Consider the following 21,338-nt stretch of genomic DNA (forward strand, 5'->3'; position numbering starts at 1 on the left):
ATACATTCCTCCTCCAAGTATACATTATTGCCTATTAAACTAACTAAACATTCCAAGTAAGTAGTAATATGGAAGAATCATATTTTTAAAAATAATTTTATATTTCATAAAGTAACACATCCTAAAATTAATAAATATTACTTTGTAACGTCTTTTTACTTTTAAGGTAATTATTATACATTGCTAATGGAATTAAAAAATTTCCTTCACCAATTTATGATACAAACATGTTACTTTTTTTTATATAGACATATCAACATCTTATGTCATTTGTGAAATTTTTTATCCTATTAATGTATGAAATAATATTCTTAAAGGTTTTATTATTTAGTAAGTGAGTGTAAAAGTATGGACTGGTTAGACTCAGAGAAGACTATTGAAGGCAGGGGCGGACGTCCATGGTGCTTGGGGTATCTCAGGCAACCCCTCATCCAGGGTAGACCTCCATGGTGCACGGGTATCCCAGACAACCCCTCCAAATGCCAGTCCTAATACAAGTGTCACCCCTCAAAAGTGTCACCCCTGGAGCTCTTGCAACCCCTGAATTTTTGTCCTGGGTCCGCCTCTAATTGAAGGTGAGAGTTACTACTATGCAGTAGGATTTCCTTGATCCTAAGCTCATTATTATTATGATATGAGATGATGTTAGGTTGAGGAAAGCCAAGATGGAGTGACATAAATTGGTTTGGCATCAATTTCATATTTTGAAGCGTTCGATTATCTCTTGTATGACAATCTGAAATAGATTACCTACAAAGGACATGTTACTTTCTTTTGGAATTAATGTGGATGTTATTGTGATAGGTGTAGACACTAATTTTCACTTTTTAATATTATTATTATTATTATTATTATTAAATACATTTACAAGCCCAAACATGATGGCCCGTTTACAGCTGGCCCATAGAAACCCTAAACCCATTCAGGGTTTCTACTAGGGTTTCATCACCCAACCGCCTCTGCTGTTTCCAGCCGCCCCAGCCGACAGTTCAACTCCCAGCAGCCTTTGAAGCCATTCCAGCTGCTGCCACGCCTCCTATGCCAAGTGATCCAACCAACAGCTGCCAACGCCAATGTCGACGCTCCACCAGTGCCACGAAGCCGCCTCGAAGAAGCCTCCAGAAGCTTTGCTGCCACAACACTGACCGTTCACGTCGCCTCTATGGTGAGTCACCAACATAGCTTTGGTAACTCACCGAACCTTTCATCATTTGAACCAGTCCGATGATAGCCACATTGAGGCTATAAAGCCTCAGTTCCCCTGCAAACAGAGAGGGGCCGGAGAGAGATACGAACCAACAGAACAAAAAGAGCAACCACACCAACAAGTGATCATTCGAAAATAACAGAGGAAAAGAGAAGAAAGAGACTTACCTTTAAAGCCTATTCTGTAAACAGAAGCCAAACGTCGTTGAACCGTCGTTTAATCGAAGGTAGAACCCTTCGATTTTTTTTAGATTTACGTTTAGTGGAAGAGTTTTTAGACGAAAAAAAGGTTAGATTTGGGCTTTGGGGAAATAGAGCTTCGATTTAGGCCATTTTTTTCAGAATTCGACCACCATGTACAGTGGTCGACGGGTGGTGTCGGCCGGAGTACGGCTGCCGGCCGGAATAGGACTCCCTCCGGTGGAGGGTTTTAGAGAGAATGTAGAGAAAATGTTTTTTCACTCAGCTAGAGAGAGAAGAAGAAAAGAGAAAATGAGGAGAATGGCCCAAAAGGGCCGGCCATTCGGGTTATACCCTCTCAAACGGTGTCGTTTTGGGTAGGGGGTATATGCGTAATTTACGTTTATGGTTAAACCTTCTCCGCTTACCTTTAGGTTTTGTAAAATTCTATTTTAGTCACTACAATCGAATTATGAACGTTTTAATATGGTCTCCGAATGTTAGTTTATTTTATTTAGTCCTTTCCAGTATATGTTATATATTTTAGGATAAATACTTTATTTAGTCACTAGAAATTTTAATTACTTTTATTTTTAACCCGAAATAATTAATTAATATCAAATTACACTATTAATACATATATTTTAATAATTCGAATTAGGTCCTTGAATTTTACTATTTTACATTTAAATTATACTATTTTAATTAATTTTATTTTAGTCCTTAAATTAATAAATTGGTAAAATAGCATGTTAGCCATTATAATATTAAATAATTAATTATAAATTAGATATTTAATTTTAATATATTCTAATTTAGTCATTAATTTTAATATCTTCATTATTTTTATTTACAAGCTTTATTACTTTTTATATTTTTATATTATAATTTTAGTTTTATTTATTTTAGTCATTATTTAAGTTATATTTTAATTTAAATATTAATTATTATTATTTTATTTTAATATAAATTATTTTAATCATGTTTAATATTTATTTATTTTTCAATATTAAGAAAGGACAGTCTTAAAACAACTGGATGTCTATTTTCTGATATTTTTAAATAAATAAATATCCTATTTTATAAATATTAATATATTATTATTATTTTTTAGAAAAATGTTTTAATTATTTATTTATTTTTTATATCGAAGAAAGAGCTGTCTTAAGGTACCTAGAAGTCTTTTCTGATATTTCTAAATAAATAAATATTTTATATATATTATAAATTAATATATTTTTCATATTATAACTTTGAAATAATAGGATTATAAATTAAATATATTTTTGAATTTTTAAATTTCTAAAATAGAGACAATTTATAATTAAAAAGTATCAATTTTGGGAGTTGTAGGGGTCCTAATCCTTCCCTAAACGTAACCGACCACGAATCCCTTTTTATTATTAAAAAGAAAGAATTTTTAGTTAAAACGCAAATCAGTTTATCTTTTAATCGATGTTTTCTTAAAAACTCTTTTAAAGGATGATTTTTAGGTATTCGATCTACCTGACCCAAAAGGCCGATGGCGACTCTCAAATTATTTTAAAAACCATTTATTCACATCACTTTTTCCCGCCAAGTAAAAAATTCGTGCCCGGACGAAAACCGGTTACGACAGCTTGGCGACTCTGCTAGGGACTGTCAAACTTTAAAAATTAATTATAAATTGTCTCTATTAATTAGAAATTAAAAATTCATTTATTTAATTATTTTTTTCAAATTTTTATGATTTTCATAATATTTTTTATATTTTTATTTTTACTTTATTTTCAGATATTAAATTTTTCATTTAATTATTTGTCAAAGGTTTGAATATTTCTCCTCACACACAACACTTGCATTGCATAACATAAGCTTTTTAATCAAGCTTGTCCCTTTTAAGTGGGAGTGAAAGCGACGTCTTCGTGAGAATTTATTCTCCGTGTCAGACCTAGCAAGTAACTTTCGAGGTTCATATGCTCTATGTCTTCGTGAGAATTTATTCTCCGTGTCAGACATAAAGAATATGTCCCCTCGAATTGAACTCGATCCGCTTAAGTCTGTAATGGACTAGGATTGAGGGTTGACAGCCCAAGGGGGCATCAACAAGGACAGTTCGAGTACCTTTACTCCTAGATCTGAAACCATGCCGAAATTTTGTCAGTAGGCATACACAAAGGAGAAATAAGCTCTAGCTTTTAATTTATTTTATTTCCTTTTCTTTTTCCTGAATAAATGCATACGAACTAGAAATCATGCGGTTAGGTTAATTTTTTTCCAAACAAAGCATGGAACTAGAAAGCATGAGGTTAAGATTTATATCTTGATAGATAGATTTTTTTTCCATTAGTTGGTACTAACTATTCTATTTTTTCTTATTTTTTTCATGCATGTTACATTGCTCTAATCTGTTCATATTGATTTCTTTTGTTTACATTGCATGATCATGGCATAACCAAAAGGTGTTTACTTGAAAGACTGTTCATCATATTGGAAAGAAATCGTAAATGGACAAAACATTTTATGATCAAACAAAATATGATGCGGCCAAGAAAAGACATCCTGAGGGAACTCTGAAAATAGAGGAGAGCTATGCACCCAAATATCGTATGCCCATTGAAGAGCAAAAGGAGATACGAGAAATAAGAGAGCAGATGTCCAATGATGGATATAATATCTGTTTTGGCCAAAAGAGAAGAGATTCCTGCACAGAAAGAGAGAAAGCTTAATGAAGATAATCCTGCAATTTCATATATGCAAGGGACTTCTGATCCTAACCAATTTGAGAAGTTGCAGACAATCATTATTTGTATTCACAAGTTGTCTGGAGATATTCAGGAAATGGTGACAACTGTAAAAGCTCCCAGAGATGAGAAGAAATCATATAATCTGAAATCAACGAAGTTTAGTCTGCTCCGATGTCTAAACTCAGGTTCAATCCAAGGCAAAAGGCGTTCTCATTTTTATGCTATCCCTATATATATAAAGAGTTGTGTGAAAAACTACTTGAAGCACGAGAAGTGACCCCGTACTACATAAAACCGTTCCAACCTCCATATCCGAATTGGTATGACATCAACGTTTATTGTGAATATCATGTTGGAGCTCAAGGACATACTATTGAGAATTGTCTTGCCTTCAACGTCGAGTCCAAAGTCTTTTGAATAATGGAACCTTACATTTATGGTAAATGATCGACCTAGTTTGATAACTGAAGGTCCTGCTAGATTAATACCAAAAGTCTTCAAAGGTAAGAGTATCAGTAGGGGCGCCAGAGAGAAGAAGATTTGCTGAGGTTTGAAGCTCAAACGTCATTTAAAGATTGAAAACGATAAATTGAGCACCAAATAGAAACCATACATGAAGATTTCCAGAAGGTCAGTCAAAGCCTTTCAAAATGCTGCATAGGAAACACCCTAGAAGAGTGGATAACAGGGGTCACCAAACTGAAAAAGAATTGCAATATAAATGAAGGACGAGCCAAGAAGTTTTCTCATGATTACGAGTTAGAAGAAAGACTCAATACACTGTCATGAATCGAGAAAATATCAAGTCGACAATCAAAGGTTGAATAGTGCTATGACCACAACATGGAAGCATCATATCAGATTCATCAGCATGAGATTGATACTGAATTAAAGCCCTATCGACAAGAACAAGATTGAAGAAATGTTTAGATGATTATGGAGATCTTGTACGAGAACTCTGTAACCATAAAGATTCCCTTACAAGGGAAAATGAGCAACATTGCCTACAACTCTGGGAATTACACAGAATGAAAGAAAAAGACACTGTCATGAAGGAAGCTGCTGTTCAAGCAAACAATGTGGCTCATAAGTTGGTGGACATAGCTGGCTTCGCAAGAGAATTAAGCAGATTGAGAACTCCACCTGAGCATGAGTGGAAGTTAGTTTGGCTTTTAAGGGAAATAGAGAAGTTAGAGTTAAAGCTATCCCCTACATGTAAAAGTTTGTTTAATGTACCGAAGCTTTTGTGTTCAATGAAATCTGTTCTAAGATCACTCTTGAATAACACCTTTTCATACATGCATTACATTTGTATTCTTACTTTTTACATCTTTGCATTACACAGTTTGCATTCTTATTTTTACATTTATGCATTTTCGCATTTACATTACATTTTTTTAGTATTTTATATACATTAATTATAAAAACATGTAAATAATTCATGAAGGGTTCTGTAACAGTAAAACCAAGATTATTCATTCATATTACTTTACAATCATCATGAAAACAATGGAGCAATCTTATGAGGGACTACAAGATCAATGGTCGGAATAATTGACAGGGTTACCTCAAGATACAAGGAAAGAAACATCAGATTCAGTACCAGATGGATCAAATTAATTATTCAGGGAGTGGAATCTGATAAAGAAGAGATAATTGATAAAGAGCAACCATGTTGTCAGATTGAAGAGTCAAAATGATAAAACCCTCTGGGGCATCCAATTAAACCCAAAGAATAGCCTTGTTCATTATTCACAATATGAGGAAAGATCAAGAGGATGGATGAAGCAATCAGAAATATGAAATGTGTTGATACTTCCCACAAAGAACTAGAAGAGAACTCAGCTTGGTTCCACACTTGGTTATTACCCATGATTTCAAAATGCCAAATTTGAGAAATATGATGGCACCAGTTGTCCCTTAATCCATTTGAGAATGTTTTGCAAAAAAATGAAGGATATTTAAGTTCTGATGATCTGTTAATTCACTCTTTCCATGATAGCCTTGTTGGCCCAGCAGTAGTTTGGTATAATCAGTTGACACAAGAACAGATCACGAGATGGGTTGATTTAGCTGATGCATTTTGGAATAATCGGTATGTTAAAGGCTTAGCTCCAACACGTATGGATCTTCGAAGAGTAAAGAAGAAAACCAATGAAAGATTTCAAGAATATGCCTTAAGATGGAGAGGAGTGACAGCACAAGTTCAACCTCCATATTAGAAGAAGAAATATCACGTATGTTTCGTGATTCCCTTCCAGCGCCTTTCTTCGAGTTAATGCATGCAAATCCGACAAAGGAATTCGGGAATCTTGTGACAAGTGGAGATTTAATTGAGAATGTAATCAGAAGAAAACTCAAAAGTCACATCCAAGCCCCGACGGATCAAAAGTAAAAGTTGATCATGTGAATGAGTGTCGCATCCAGAGTCCTCACAATTGCAAAAGAAAAAGAGCAAGTAACTATTCGGATCGACCAAAGAAAGTCATGCGATCAAGAAAACTTTGGAAGTGTTCCAAACTTCCATTTCATACTTGTATCCTCATTTGGTTTAAAGGTCAATACATCACACCAAGACAACTAAAGTGACACCAAACCTTTGCTCATAGCTATGATCAAGATAGTGTTATAATTTCCACTTGGGGGTAAAGGGGCATTCTACAGGGAATTATAGGCCACTGTTAAAAGAAATTGAGATGTTTGTTGATAAGGGGTTTTGACACAGATATGATCAAGAAATGGGGGGAAATGAGGAAAAGAACCCTGGTCCAAATACACTCAACGTTATAGGAATAATGAGGCATGATGCATAAACAAGTGGAAGTGTTATCTACCACTGTAGTACTTTCTATTTTCAGCATCTTGTTTGAACTTGTTTTTTGTTCCTTTCTCCACCTTTTGTGCAATAAATAAATGTGTATTGCTTTTATGGTTATGAGCAAGGAATCAAGTTTTAACCTTGAGATTATTGAGTATCAAGTAAATTAAATATTCTTTTAATTTTTCAAAAGTTATAGATCTTTGGCAAGTGATAAAATTATACCTTCCATCCAATGGCAATTACTTGATCCTTACTAAAGACCAAATTTTGACCGTATTTATCTGAGACTCTGAAGAATGTCTCTACTGTTCTTGACACCTACTCCAGATGTTACCTTTTCGGGTAGAGTTGATCGATTCATTATGTTACATTGCACCATAAGTCACACATTGGTCCTTCCAAATACAAAACCATCATAAACCAAAACACCTCAAAAGAACCAAACTTTCAATTATCCGGGAATCTCCTTCAAGAAGAGACGATATGAGACATCATAAATCAACTTATTGAAGATGATTTCGAGTGATTGGGGAATACTCAAAGAAGAAGGAAAAAGTGATTGATTGCTCCCAAATGTTCTAAATAATCTAATTGGGAGATGACTTTAACATAACATTGAAAATAAGAATAAAGTTACCTGCCCTGTGCTTTTCATATTTTGTGACAATGCCTAGCGCTATTGTTTCTCATATCCTAATTTGGAGATTATAAAAATTTTGTATTCTTGATCCCCCATTGTCAGTCAGGAGGATTCCACAAGCTTCACCAACATAGCCTTATTCATATATCTTCTTTTTCTTCAGAAGGTAGGAAATATGGAGACCATCCCGATAAGGAAAGCACGGACAGGTCTTGAAATCATAGAGGTCCTTAACAGACCTGAGATCCCCAAGTGCGAGGCCAGCCTGAAAGAAGATACAATGGTGGTCTTAAATCAGATAAGTTATCGGAATATATATGGCTTCCATCTTTTTCTATCATTTGACTTGCATACAACACCAACAGATTGAAATGAATTAAGTCTCAACACAAAGTTAGAGACTCGATTCCATTACAACGAATGATCCATTAGATGTTGACAAATAAATATACCCAAATGACATCCATTGAACCCAACCTGACATTAGGAAAATGTATCCAGGGAAATTCAATAATATATGAAGTAAGAACCCTATTACAATAAGAACCGGTTCTTTATCAACAAGCACCTACTTCAAACTTTTTTTTTAGAAATCTCCCTAGTTAGTCTCTATGGTTGAACAACTCAATATTTGGCTAAAAGTAGAAAACTGATGTAGATGGATATGTATAGTGATCTTGTAGAAGCTTTTCTTATTCCAAATTGTTAAGAATACACATCAATTAATATAAAACCTTCACAAACAAGGCATAGCAATAAATTGGATATGACCAAGCATCTGTTTTCTTTAACGGACATTTTCAGGCGACAATACCAACAGTAACAGAAAAAAAGATAGGGTAAAACATGAAAGATGCTAAATTAAGAGGGAAAACAGAACGAACGAATAGTTCTAAAGACAGTCACAAGAGGAAAAATGAAGGTACCTCAGCTTGAAAAACCTTAATTTATCAGGCCACAAACAACTGACCAAAGGTCTGCCAATCAGCTTTGATAGAAAAAAGCAGGAGCATGCTCCAACTGTGGCATTGAAGACAACCAAGAAAAGGACTTTAACACCAAAGAGAGCTCAAGCTAGCAAAGACATGAAAATCGTTCCAGGAATCATAAAAGTTTGCATGAAGATATAAGTTGAGCAGTAACCCAAAATGAATTGTGTTGGGTAATCCTTTGCATATGTTGTAATATTATCTCTGAAAAAGAACAGAAAAACAAGGACTTCAGTAAAATAAGTTGCAGCTAAAACATCACAGAAAGAAGTTTCACGACAAAGTAGAAGCACCCGGCAACAAGAAAGTAGTAAATAAACAAGTAAACTAAGTACATGATAGAAATAAATTAGGAATGTAATTTCAGCAACAATGCATTTTAGTACATAGCTGGATATACTCGGTATGCAATATTCTCCCTACAATTTGCATTATTCGATGCCCTCACATGATCCACACATGAACTAAACTCATCATTAGTCATAGATTGCTTTTAAACTCCCTAGTGCTACACATTAAGGACAAAACAAATCAAAGGATTCATTCCGGGCAAAATATAAATGATAAGAGTTCTCATCCACAACTATCTTCACCTACAATATAACACAAAAAAGGAGGCATATTTCAATTTAAAAAAATTAACTACATTATAAGCTAAAATATTCCCAATAGTTCTCTCTAGCTCAAAATCCTATATAAACCACAAGAAATCTAAAATGGGCATTTCCAAAATCAACAGCAATGATCAAATCCAAGGATTTGGCACACAAATTAAGCTTATTTCTTCATTAATTGAGAGAGAGAACACCAGTTTTTATTATAAAGGGGGGGGAATCCTACTTGAGCAATCGCAGATCAGAGATGGAATGAGGGATCTTGAGTTTCCCGTACTCGGTAGCGGGCATGGTCAGGTAGATGCAGAACAAGCTGGTAGAAAAAATCAAGAAAACCCCGAAAAAGGCAGCCAATTCCCACCTTGAAACGGGGAACCTCTCCGATTTTAACCTCTTCCCCGACGGAGAATCGTCATCTTCCTTGCTGCTGATGCTCAACAACGCCGCCGCAGCACTCTCCTCGTCCCTCAACACATTCCTCGGAGCCGCCATTTTAGAGCATCGACAAGATGAAAGTGCACAGAAACAAAGCTGTTGGGGGAACTTAGGATCCCAAAAGAATATAATGACGTTAATAAATGGAAACAAAAGGTTGCTGAAGAATTAAAGAATCGTTTATGTGGGAATAGAATGGGGTGTTATGATGAACCCTATTTTGAAGAGAATTTTTTTTGAATTGGATGTGCGAGACCCCAGAGACCTTTAAAGTAATGCTTTCTTTTCGATGTCCAGACTGAATCTATGGAATTAGGGTTTTATTTCGATATGTTAAAGTAGTGTTCAGTAGCAACGTTTTTTTACGTAAACGCCACTAGGTAATATGACAATTGCGGCGTTTGGTATTAAAACGCCACTAAAGTACGAGTCTATAGCGGCATTTGGTTTAAAACCCCACAAAAGTACGTGTCTATAGCGGCGTTTGTGTAAAAAACGCCACTAAAGTACGAATCTATAGCGACGTTTGGTATTAAAACGCCACAAAAGTACGTGTCTATAGCGGCGTTTGTGTAAAAATGCCACTAAAGTACGAGTCTATAGCGGCGTTTGGTATTAAAACGCCACAAAAGTATGTGTCTATAGCGGCGTTTGAATAAAAACGCCACTAAAATACTAGTTTATAGCGGCATTTGTATAAAAACGCCACTACATTACGATTCTTTAGCGGTGTTTTTATACAAACGTCACTAAAGTATCTACATCCGCCGTTAAAAACCATTTTTGCTGTAGTGTGGGTTGATTTAGCTAATGCATTTTTGGAATAATATCGGCATGTTAAAGGCTTAGCTCCAACACGTATGGATCTTCGAAGAGTAAAGAAGAAAACCAATGAAAGATTTCAAGAATATGCCTTAAGATGGAGAGGAGTGACAGCACAAGTTCAACCTCCCATATTAGAAGAAGAAATATCACGTATGTTTCGTGATTCCCTTCCAGCGCCTTTCTTCAAGTTAATGCATGCAAATCCGACAAAGGAATTCGGGAATCTTGTGACAAGTGGAGATTTAATTGAGAATGTAATCAGTGAAGAAAACTCAAAAGTCACATCCAAGAGCCCGACGGATCAAAAAGTAAAAGTTGATCATGTGAATGAGTGTCGCATCCAGAGTCCTCACAATTGCAAAAGAAAAAGAGCAAGTAACTATTCGGATCGACCAAAGAAAGTCATGCGATCAAGAAAAACTTTGGAAGTGTTCCAAACTTCCATTTCATACTTGTATCCTCATTTGGTTAAAGGTCAATACATCACACCAAGACCAACTAAAGTGACACCAAACCCTTCTGCTCATAGCTATGATCAAGATAGTGTTTATAATTTCTACTTGGGGGTAAAGGGGCATTCTACAGGGAATTATAGGCCACTGTTAAAAGAAATTGAGATGCTTGTTGATAAAGGGGTTTTGACACAAGATATGATCAAGAAATGGGGGAAAATGAGGAAAAGAACCCTGGTCCAAATACATACTCAACGTTATAGGAATAATGAGGCATGATGCATAAACAAGTGGAAGTGTTATCTACCACTGTAGTACTTTCTATTTTCAGCATCTTGTTTGAACTTGTTTTTTTGTTCCTTTCTCCACCTTTTGTGCAATAAATAAATGTGTATTGTTTTTATGGTTATGAGCAAGGAATCAAGTTTTAACCTTGAGATTATTGAGTATCAAGTAAATTAAATATTCTTTTAATTTTTCAAAAGTTATAGATCTTTGGCAAGTGATAAAATTATACCTTCCATCCAATGGCAATTACTTGATCCTTACTAAAGACCAAATTTTGACCGTATATTTATCTGAGACTCTGAAGAATGTCTCTACCTGTTCTTGAGACACCTACTCCAGATGTTTACCTTTTCGGGTAGAGTTGATCGATTCATTATGTTACATTGCACCATAAGTCACACATTTGTCCTTCCAAATACAAAACCATCATAAACCAAAACACCTCAAAAGAACCAAACTTTCAATTATCCGGGAATCTTCCTTCAAGAAGAGACGATATGACGCATCATAAATCAACTTATTGAAGATGATTTCGAGTGATTGGGGAATACTCAAAGAAGAAGGAAAAAGTGATTGATTGAAATAAATATATCATGCATTAATTACATTTTTTTCATGTAAATAAAGTTAATCTTGAATATTCATCCCCCTGGAGATACCTCTTTTTACAAGGACTTCTATTATGAGACGACTGAACTTCGCACACAGATCAAGCATGCAAATTCAGTAACATATCGCCCAAAGATGAATGGGGCATTTGCAAGAGCAAATAAGAACCTTAAGAGGATCATTACAAAGGCCACTAAAGCTTACAAGGATTGGCACGAGAAGCTACCTTTTGCCTTATATGCATATTGAATTACTGTGCGAACATCTACTGGGGCAACACCTTATTGTTTAGTCTATGGGATGGAAGCAGTATTACCAATTGAAGTTGAGATCCCATTATTTTGTATCCTAAAGGAGGAAAAATTGGATAAGACTGAATGTATCCAATTTCGATTTGATCAATTAAACCTTATTGATGAGAACCAATTGAAAGCTATTTGCCATGGGCAGATGTATCAGAAATGGATAAAAAGGTCACGAACATAAAGTATATCCGAGAGAGTTCTAAGAGTGTGATCTAATATTGCCTATACATAAAGATTTCTATAGGAAATGAATATCTAATTGAGAAGGGACCTATGTTGTAAAAAAGGCCTTTTCCCGAGAAGCGTTGATCTTGGCAAAAACGGATGGGAAAGTTCTGAGAAACCAAATAAACTCAGATTCTATCAAGAAATATTATACTTGAAGAAGAAAAAAGGACAAAAAGGAAAAGGAGGCGTTCAAAGCAATTGAAGTCTTATACTCATCCAGCAAAGAAAGAAAAAAAGAAAAAGATGAAAAAAGAAAAATGAGAAAAAAGAAAAAATATGAAAAAGGAAAAAGGAAAAATGAGAAAAAAGAAAAAAAAAAGAAAAAAAAGGAAAATTGAATCAAGATGGGTGACTTATTGAGCCTCAAGTTACAAGGTTGATCAAGTACAAACAAGAAGAGCAAGAAATACTGGAGATATGAGAAAATGGAAATGAATCCAAAATTTGGCAGTCTAGAGGGATCCAGATGATGGAAAAATCCCCAACAAAGCAGATCCAAGTTAAGCAAGGCAAGGTGAAGGCATCAGAATGAATTGATCCTTGGTTTGATTACCTTTAAACACTTATTTGGGCCTTTTTATCCCTTTCTTTCGTAACCATAAGCCATGACCTACGTTACGTACCTGAAAAGTCCATTCTAATCATACATGGATTTCTAAGTAAAAGAGAATATCTTCATAATTCATTCCACCTCTCAAGATTGATTTTTATTTACAAAAATTGGTTTTTAAAATCTTTAATGCATGATATGAAAAATGATAAAGGGGGTTCAAGATGTAAATTTTTAAATAACATCTTGAAACTAAAGGAGGATTCGAGTTGAAAACCTAAAAAGGCGGCTCGAATATTGAATGGTGCAAAAAATGACATAAGAGATGATCTTAAGCTCTTAAATGAAGCACTGTACATCCCAAAAGACGTTCCTGAGATTCTGGAATCAAGAAGTATCTCTACAAGATGAGCATAACAACCATTTCTTCAAGTTAGTGGAAGCCCGAAGCGACATACTGAACTAACTTGAAAGAACCTATTTTACCAAAATCAACCTACACCTCAAATCAATCAAATAATTTTGACACTTGCCATAGGACTATGATTTTTGAATGATTTAAAAGTGTAGTTGATTTATTTGATATTCATTAAATTCATTGTTTATGATTTGATTATATTGTGAACCTGAAAGGGGTAATACCTTACAAAATTCTTTCATTCTTCAATAAAGAAAGGAGAAAAAACATTTTCAAACAGGACAATCTCAAATGAGGAAGGTCCTTGAAGCAATTGTTGCTTATTCTACCTCTGTTGTAGAAAAAGAATGAACGAGGCCAGAATAATGAAGCACTTCACATTTTTGAAGGCAAGTGGTCCAAGAAGCCAGAAAGTCTGGAGAATTGAACTTGTGACACTCCCCTATGACATTATTAGCAGCTCATCAAGAACGATTATCGTTTATCTCATGCTGAGGGCGATAAGCATCACCAGACAGATTATTTTCCCCAACCATCAATTCATGTTCTCTAGAAGATTACATCATAGAGCCATGAACAAGTCACTACCTGCACTCTGGTTATACCGTAATGCTGGCTCAAGTCTTGATACATCATTGCTACTTCTTCTATGCCAATCATTTTCTTTGTCAAGATGATATCCATTATGTTCTTCAGAAGATTGCTGAATTTGAATTTGAGGACTTATGGCACAGAATAAGACATTGGAACAGAATCTACCCTTATAGGCCTTTTATATAGGGTAACATTGGTTACAGGATTCCAAAAGTTGAAGATGACCAGTTTTACTGTCAACTAAACCGTTCCAAGATTCGAAAAGAGTGGGATATATTGGAGCATCAGAAGAGACAGCTGTCGTAGCAGTCATTGCAAGAAAATACACCAACAAAAATCTTCTAGTTCATCCTGATGATGTTTATTTCTTTCAGTAAGGTTGTTACGCTGGATTCCATCAACAACAAGGTCAAATTCGACAAATCTACTCATCAATTGCTCCAACCGATTATCATTCAGTTCTTGCACATCTGTTTTCAAAGATATGCTAAGACAGTATAAGGGAAACCTAAAAGAATTTCCACCTCATCAGGTTCAAGTGGAACAATTTTATTCCTTCCAACCCATACCAGATTCCATTTTCAGCACTCATCAAGAACATACTTCTGGACACTCGAAGATGGCTCATCGTCATAAGCTTCAAGAGCCTTACAGATCATTTCTGTCAATTTGGCACTTCATGTACATGTTTATAAATAGTTCAACTTTGTTCTTGGATCCCAGGAAGGCACCATTTATTTTTCAATGGAAAAATATCATGTATGGTGCGTGGAGTAAGCATAATAAGAGGAAATTTGTTCTCGATTGGCAGATTATGAATATAGCCTCGTTTCCGGGCAGCAACACAAAAATGCTTCGAATCTACAAATTCTGGCTCTACATCGAATAAGTACTATGACATTCCAGTCCAAACATCAACTGGAGCAAGTGCCACGTTCTCGTAGTAGAAATAAGGAGGCCCAATAGCATTTTCTGGAAGTGTTCTTTGAGTTATCTGATCAGATTTGGTATGAACCCCAAAACCAATCATTGGATTTAAAAGATGAATTTGATGATAGTCTTCATTAAGAAGCTTCTTTTCAAGCTTCCTCTACTTCGTCCTTTTCAAAAAAATCATAACCCGAGTTTCGTCTTTGCTTGTAATTGGGGTCATTGTATAATTGCTTCCTATCTTCTACCAGAAGAAGTACGTCAGCAGCCTTAGCCATTTGAGCAGCACATATAAAATCTGTCAACTCTGCCATTGATGAATCTGGACTACATCTCTTCATGGCTATTGAAGCCTCAACCTCTGAGTATTCCATTTTTGTCAAGAATAACAGTTTTTTCTCCTCATCAGAGTCAGAATTCAGGATTTCCTCTGTATCAGAAGAACTATCAATATCTGTGAAATCATCCTGAAAGATCACTTCATAATCAGATGAGTAGTTATCAGAATCAACATGTTGCATGGGTGCAGATTTTTGAAGAGCCGGTACCACTGTATATGTAGTCTTGCTATTGCATCAGATTACTGTTCGCCGAAATTGGTTTCTCTCCCACTTAAAAGTATATTTCAGAGATAGCCTTCACTGAAAGATGATAAGCCACTGTGTTAGCCTGGAATGGATTACCAAGCAATTTATACTGCTCTGTCCGACTAAACTCCTCCAGAAAAGACACATATCTCAGATGTTTCTGTCAGAATGAATGATTACTTCTTAATTCTGTGACAACATGAAGAGAATTCCAGTTACCTGACAACACTGATGTTTAGTGACACCAGAATGAGAGTATTCAAGATAAACAGATTTGGAGCACGAATAAAGCCACAAGTATCCACCACAGTGCATTGTCAAAATTGAACCTTGTAGGGATCATGATATTCAAGTCAAACAGACGTCGAGAGTAAACCAGAAATAGAAAATTGAGGCATCTCGAAAGCCCAATTCAGACAGATCTAGAGGGACATATTGAGGGCCCATTTCAACCAGAAATAAAATATTGGGGCATTTTGAAGGCTCACAGCAATATGAATATTTGGGCATTCTTGGAGGCTCTTCTCAGCAAGAAATAATGTGAACACACTTTTAACATCTGTATCAGCAAATGTTGGGGCATTTTGAAGGCTCAGATCAGCAAGAAGCAAATGATAGGGCAGGCTGAAAGCCCATTTCAATCAGAATTAGGTTTATTGATGCATTTTTGAACGTTTGTATCAGCAAATGCTGGGGCATGCTGAAGGCCCACATCATCATGTGTTAAAAATCATTGACTTGAGCAGATATTTCCAATGAGACAGAAAAATATGAAGAATGAAAATGGTGAAACAATAAAAGTCGAGCTGACTATACATAATTACTTCGTTCATCAGGCAGTTGCATTAGAATCTTGTTGTTGAACAAATATCTACTCAGCAAGTATGGTTTCAAATACCCAATCTTCTTAAACCATGTGTCACATGACAGTGTGTTAAACTATATCATGGATAAAGATGGTCCCCAAGCAGACTACTCGATCCAGGGTTCAGTTCTTCAAGATCTCAGCTTTGAATTTTGTATTCTGTGTGTCGGTGATGATTGGAAATATTTCGTTGAGATTCCTGGCAGTTAGTTACAACCATACTGTTGGGATTACGAAGCTGTTTTTCACAATAGTTTTCGCTTAATCGATGACATTGGAAAGGGAGACTCGACTCACTTACATTACTGTTATTCCCGCTGTTACTGGGGTTATCATTACCAGGAAGGCTGAACTGAGTTTTCATCTATTTTGGTTTTATCATGTACGTTTCATCCCCAGTATCAAGAATTCTATGGATATCGTTATGTACATGGATCCTATATCTGAAGTGTTTCTACTTCTTACAACGCTCATTACAGAAGAAAGCGTGATCAATATCACTTTTGCCTTTGCCCGAGATGATATCAAGATCAATTAGTGTCTCTTATTCAGTTCGACACTAGCATATTTTGTGAATTTGATCAAGTTTTGGTCATGAAACATACCAACATCTCACTTGTATTCCCATTGAGTTTTGTTCTCAAGTGATCTTGTGACATCATACAAAAGCTTTGAAAAAATATGCAAAGAGTTTCAATGATTGAGAAATCTTGGCAGAAACCACAGGAAAGGATGAATGTGTTGTCAAATGTTTTACATCTGAATAGAAACCACAAGAAATGATGAATGTGTTGTTAAATGTTTTACGAACCAGTTATTCCGATGCTAAACCAATGTTGTTATCATATGGTTTTCCTTTATTGATCCAAGATAAATTTTGTCTTCTTCAACCCCAAGATTAGAAATGAGATATGATGAAGATTTCTTTCCACAGAAGGAGAACTGAAATTTTAAACAAGAAACTAGTGGCGCCAACTAAGGTTGAATGACAGGTTGTTGTTAAGCATCTCGACATGATATGGTCCAAGTTGCCTTATTCGAGATCTGATTATATGTGGAGACATGAAAGGAATTGGAATAAATATTCCTTGTGATGTGTTTCAAGAGTTAAATTAGAACAGACACTACTCTCCTAATTAATCCCTGCTGAGCCACGCATATCTACATCTATACTCTTCAAAGATGATAGATTCTCTTTTCAAAGATGATAGATTCTCTTTTTAAAGATGATAGATTCTCTTTTCAAAGATGAAAGCTTTATTGGATTTCTACACAAGTCCAGACAAAGAAAGGCGGTGTTACCAAAGACAAAATGGGGCATCAGGGTCATAATTTTGACTACAGCAAGAGTTCCACAAATGAAACATTTCTTCTGAGACTTTCATAAAGCAAAGAAGACACAAAGATACAAGTTGATCAAATGATTCTGTAGAAATGCAAGCTTGATATCATAAGTTTCTACACTGATATCCAGAGGTAACCCTAGCAATAAATGATGAAGTGAAGGAAGACCAAGTTCACCACTTTGAAGTCAAATGAAGATTGCATCAACATTCATGCATTCATAAGAATATCATTTACACAATAGACAATGCATTACATTGATACATCTGAGTGCATTCAAACATAAAGTTTTATAGATTTTCGGAAGAACAAGAAGATTCATGGTAAAAAATACCTTACAAGAAGAAGGTATTCAAAACCGCAAATGCAGGAATCATGCCAACATCTGAAGAATAGATGGACTCAATCCACAAGAATGAACATTATCTTGAGATTGGGTCATGTTACCCAATCAACATGTTATTTTGAAAAATAATGAGAAAACGATTTCCATAGTTTCTCATTCAATCTTTTCTAAAAATAAAATTGTTGAAAAGTAAAAAAATGATTTTCATAGTTTCTTACTTAGTAAACTATTTCCCACATCTGTAAGTCCTACAGTACATGATGTTTCCAAAAAGCCTTCGGGAGCTTTTTGATGTTTTCAAAGCCTTAGGGTCATCTGTAAGTCCTACAGTGCATGATGTTTCCAAATAGCCTTCGGGAGATTTTTGATGTTTTTCAAAGCCTTAGGGTCATCTGTAAGTCCTACAGTGCATGATGTTTCCAAATAGCCTTCGGGAGCTTTTTGATGTTTTCAAAGCCTTAGAGTCATCTGTAAGTCCTACAGTGCATGATGTTTCCAAAAATCCTTTGGGAGCTTTTTGATGTCTTCAAAGCCTTAGGGTCACAGGTAAGTCCTACAGTGCATGATGTTTACAAATAGCCTTCGGGAGCTTTTTGATGTTTTCAAAGCCTTAGGGTCATCTGTAAGTCCTACAGTGCATGATGTTTCCAAATAGCCTTCGGGAGCTTTTTGATGTTTTCAAAGCCTTAGGGTCATCTGTAAGTCCTACAGTGCATGATGTTTCCAAAAAGCCTTAGGGAGCTTTTTGATGTTTTTAAAGCCTTAGGGTCATCTGTAAGTCCTACAGTGCATGATGTTTCCAAAAAGCCTTCTGGAGCTTTTTGATGTTTTCAAAGCCTTAGGGTCATCTGTAAGTCCTACAGTGCATGATGTTTCCAAAAAGCCTTCGGGAGCTTTTTGATGTTTTCAAAGCCTTAGGGTCATCTGTAAGTCCTACAGTGCATGATGTTTCCAAAAAGCCTTTGGGAGCTTTTTGATGTTTTCAAAGCCTTAGGGTCATCTGTAAGTCTTACAGTGCATGATGTTTCCAAAAAGCCTTCGGGAGCTTTTTGATGTTTTCAAAGCCTTAGGGTCATCTGTAAGTCCTACAGTGCATGATGTTTCCAAAAAGCCTTCGGAGCTTTTTGATGTTTTCAAAACCTTAGGGTCATCTGTAAGTCCTGCAGTGCATGATGTTTCCAAAAAGCCTTCGGAAGCTTTTTGATCTTAAACCCTTAGGGTCATCTGTAAGACCTACAGTGCATGATGTTTTCAAAAAGCCTTCGGGAGCTTTTTGATCTTAAAGCCTCAGGGTCATTCATAAAACCTCTGGGCAGAATGTTTTTAACATTTCCATATTACTTAAAATAAGCCGAATGAACAATTATTATCTTTTTCGTCTTTGCTCTATTCTTGTTAACACAAGAATGAGCAAAGAGGGGCAGCTGTAGACACTAATTTTTCACTTTTATTATATTATTATTATTATTATTATTATTATTATTATTATTATTATTAAATACATTTACAAGCCAAACATGATGGCCCGTTTACAGCTGACCTAGTAGAACCCTAAACCCATTCAGGGTTTCTACTAGGGTTTCATCACCCAACCGACTCTGCTGTTTCCAGTCGCCCCAGCCGATGGTTCAACTCCCAGTAGCCTTTGAAGCCATTCCAGCTGCTGCCACGCCTCCTATGCCAAGTGATCCAACCAATAGTTGCCAACGCCAATGTCGACGCTCCACCAGTGCCACGAAGCCGCCTCGAAGAAGCCTCCAGAAGCTCTGCTGCCACAACACCGACCGTCCACGTCGCCTCTATGGTGAGTCACCAGCATAGCTTTGGTGACTCACCGAACCTTTCATCCTTTGGACCAGTCCGACGAGAGCCACATTGAGGCTATAAAGCCTCAGTTCCCCTGCAAACAGAGAGGGGTCGGAGAGAGATACGAACCAACAGAACAAAAAGAGCAACCACACCAACAAGCGATCATTCGGAAATAACAGAGGAAAAGAGAAGAAAGAGACTTACCTTTGAAGCCTATTCTGTAAACGGAAGCCAAACGTCGTTGAACCGTCGTTTAATCGAAAGGTAGAACCCTTCGATTTTTTTAGATTTACGTTTAGTGGAAGAGTTTTAGACGAAACAAATGTTAGATTTGGGATTTGGGGAAATAGAGCTTCGATTTAGGCCATTTTTTCAGAATTCCGACCACCGTGGTCGGCGGTGGTATCGGCGCCGGAGTACAGTTGCCGGCCGGAATAGGACTCCCTCCGATGGAGGGTTTTAGAGAGAAGGTAGAGAAAATGTTTTTTCTCTCAGCTAGAGAGAGAAGAAGAAAAGATAAAATGAGGAGAATGGCTCAAAAGGGCCGGCCATTCGAGGTTTATATGCCCCTCCTAAACGGTGTCGTTTTGGGTAGGGGTTATATGCGTAATTTACGTTTATGGTTAAACCTTCTCCGCTGCCCTTTAGGTTTTGTAAAATTCCATTTTAGTCACTACAATCGAATTATGAACATTTTAATATGGTCTCCGAATTTTAGTTTATTTTATTTTAGTCCTTTCCAGTATATGTTATATATATTTTAGGATAAATACTTTATTTAGTCACTGGAAATTTTAATTACTTTTTTTTAACCTGAAATAATTAATTAATATCAAATTACACTATTAATACATATATTTTTAATAATTCAAATTAGGTCCTTGAATTTTAATATTTTACATTTAAATTATACTGTTTTAATTAATTTTATTTTAGTCCTTAAATTAATAAATTGGTAAAATAGCATGTTTAGTCATTATAATATTAAATAATTAATTATAAATTAGATATTTAATTTTAATATATTCTAATTTAGTCATTAATTTTAATATCTTCATTTATTTTTATTTACAAGCTTTATTACTTTTTATATTTTTAATATTATAATTTTAGTTTTATTTATTTTAGTCACTATTTAAGTTATATTTTAATTTAAATATTAATTATTATTATTTTATTTTTAATATAAATTATTTTAATCCTGTTTTAATATTTATTTATTTTTCAATATTAAGAAAGGACAGTCTTAAAACAACTGGATGTCCATTTTCTGATATTTTTAAATAAATAAATATCCTATTTTATAAATTATATATTAATATATTATTATTATTTTTAGAAAAATGTTTTAATTATTTATTTATTTTTTAATATCGAAGAAAAGAGCTGTCTTAAGGCACTTAGAAATCATTTTCTGATATTTCTAAATAAATAAATATTTTATTTATATTTTATATATAAATTAATATATTTTTTTCATAATTATAACTTTGAAATAATAGGATTATAAATTAAATATATTTTTGAATTTTTAAATTTCTAATAATAGAGACAATTTATAATTAAAAAGTACTAAT

The 21,338-nt window shown here is 35.1% G+C and overlaps 1 pseudogene; it reads right to left on the reverse strand.

The window, feature by feature from the left end:
- Positions 1 to 7,709: 7,709 nt before the first annotated feature.
- LOC120120429 lies at positions 7,710 to 9,868 on the reverse strand (annotated as a pseudogene).
- Positions 9,869 to 21,338: the final 11,470 nt, after the last annotated feature.

This window comes from Hibiscus syriacus, unplaced genomic scaffold (assembly GCF_006381635.1).
Source record: "Hibiscus syriacus cultivar Baekdansim isolate YM2019G1 unplaced genomic scaffold, ASM638163v2 tig00110338_pilon, whole genome shotgun sequence".
In the NCBI taxonomy this organism is placed as follows: Eukaryota; Viridiplantae; Streptophyta; class Magnoliopsida; order Malvales; family Malvaceae; genus Hibiscus; species Hibiscus syriacus.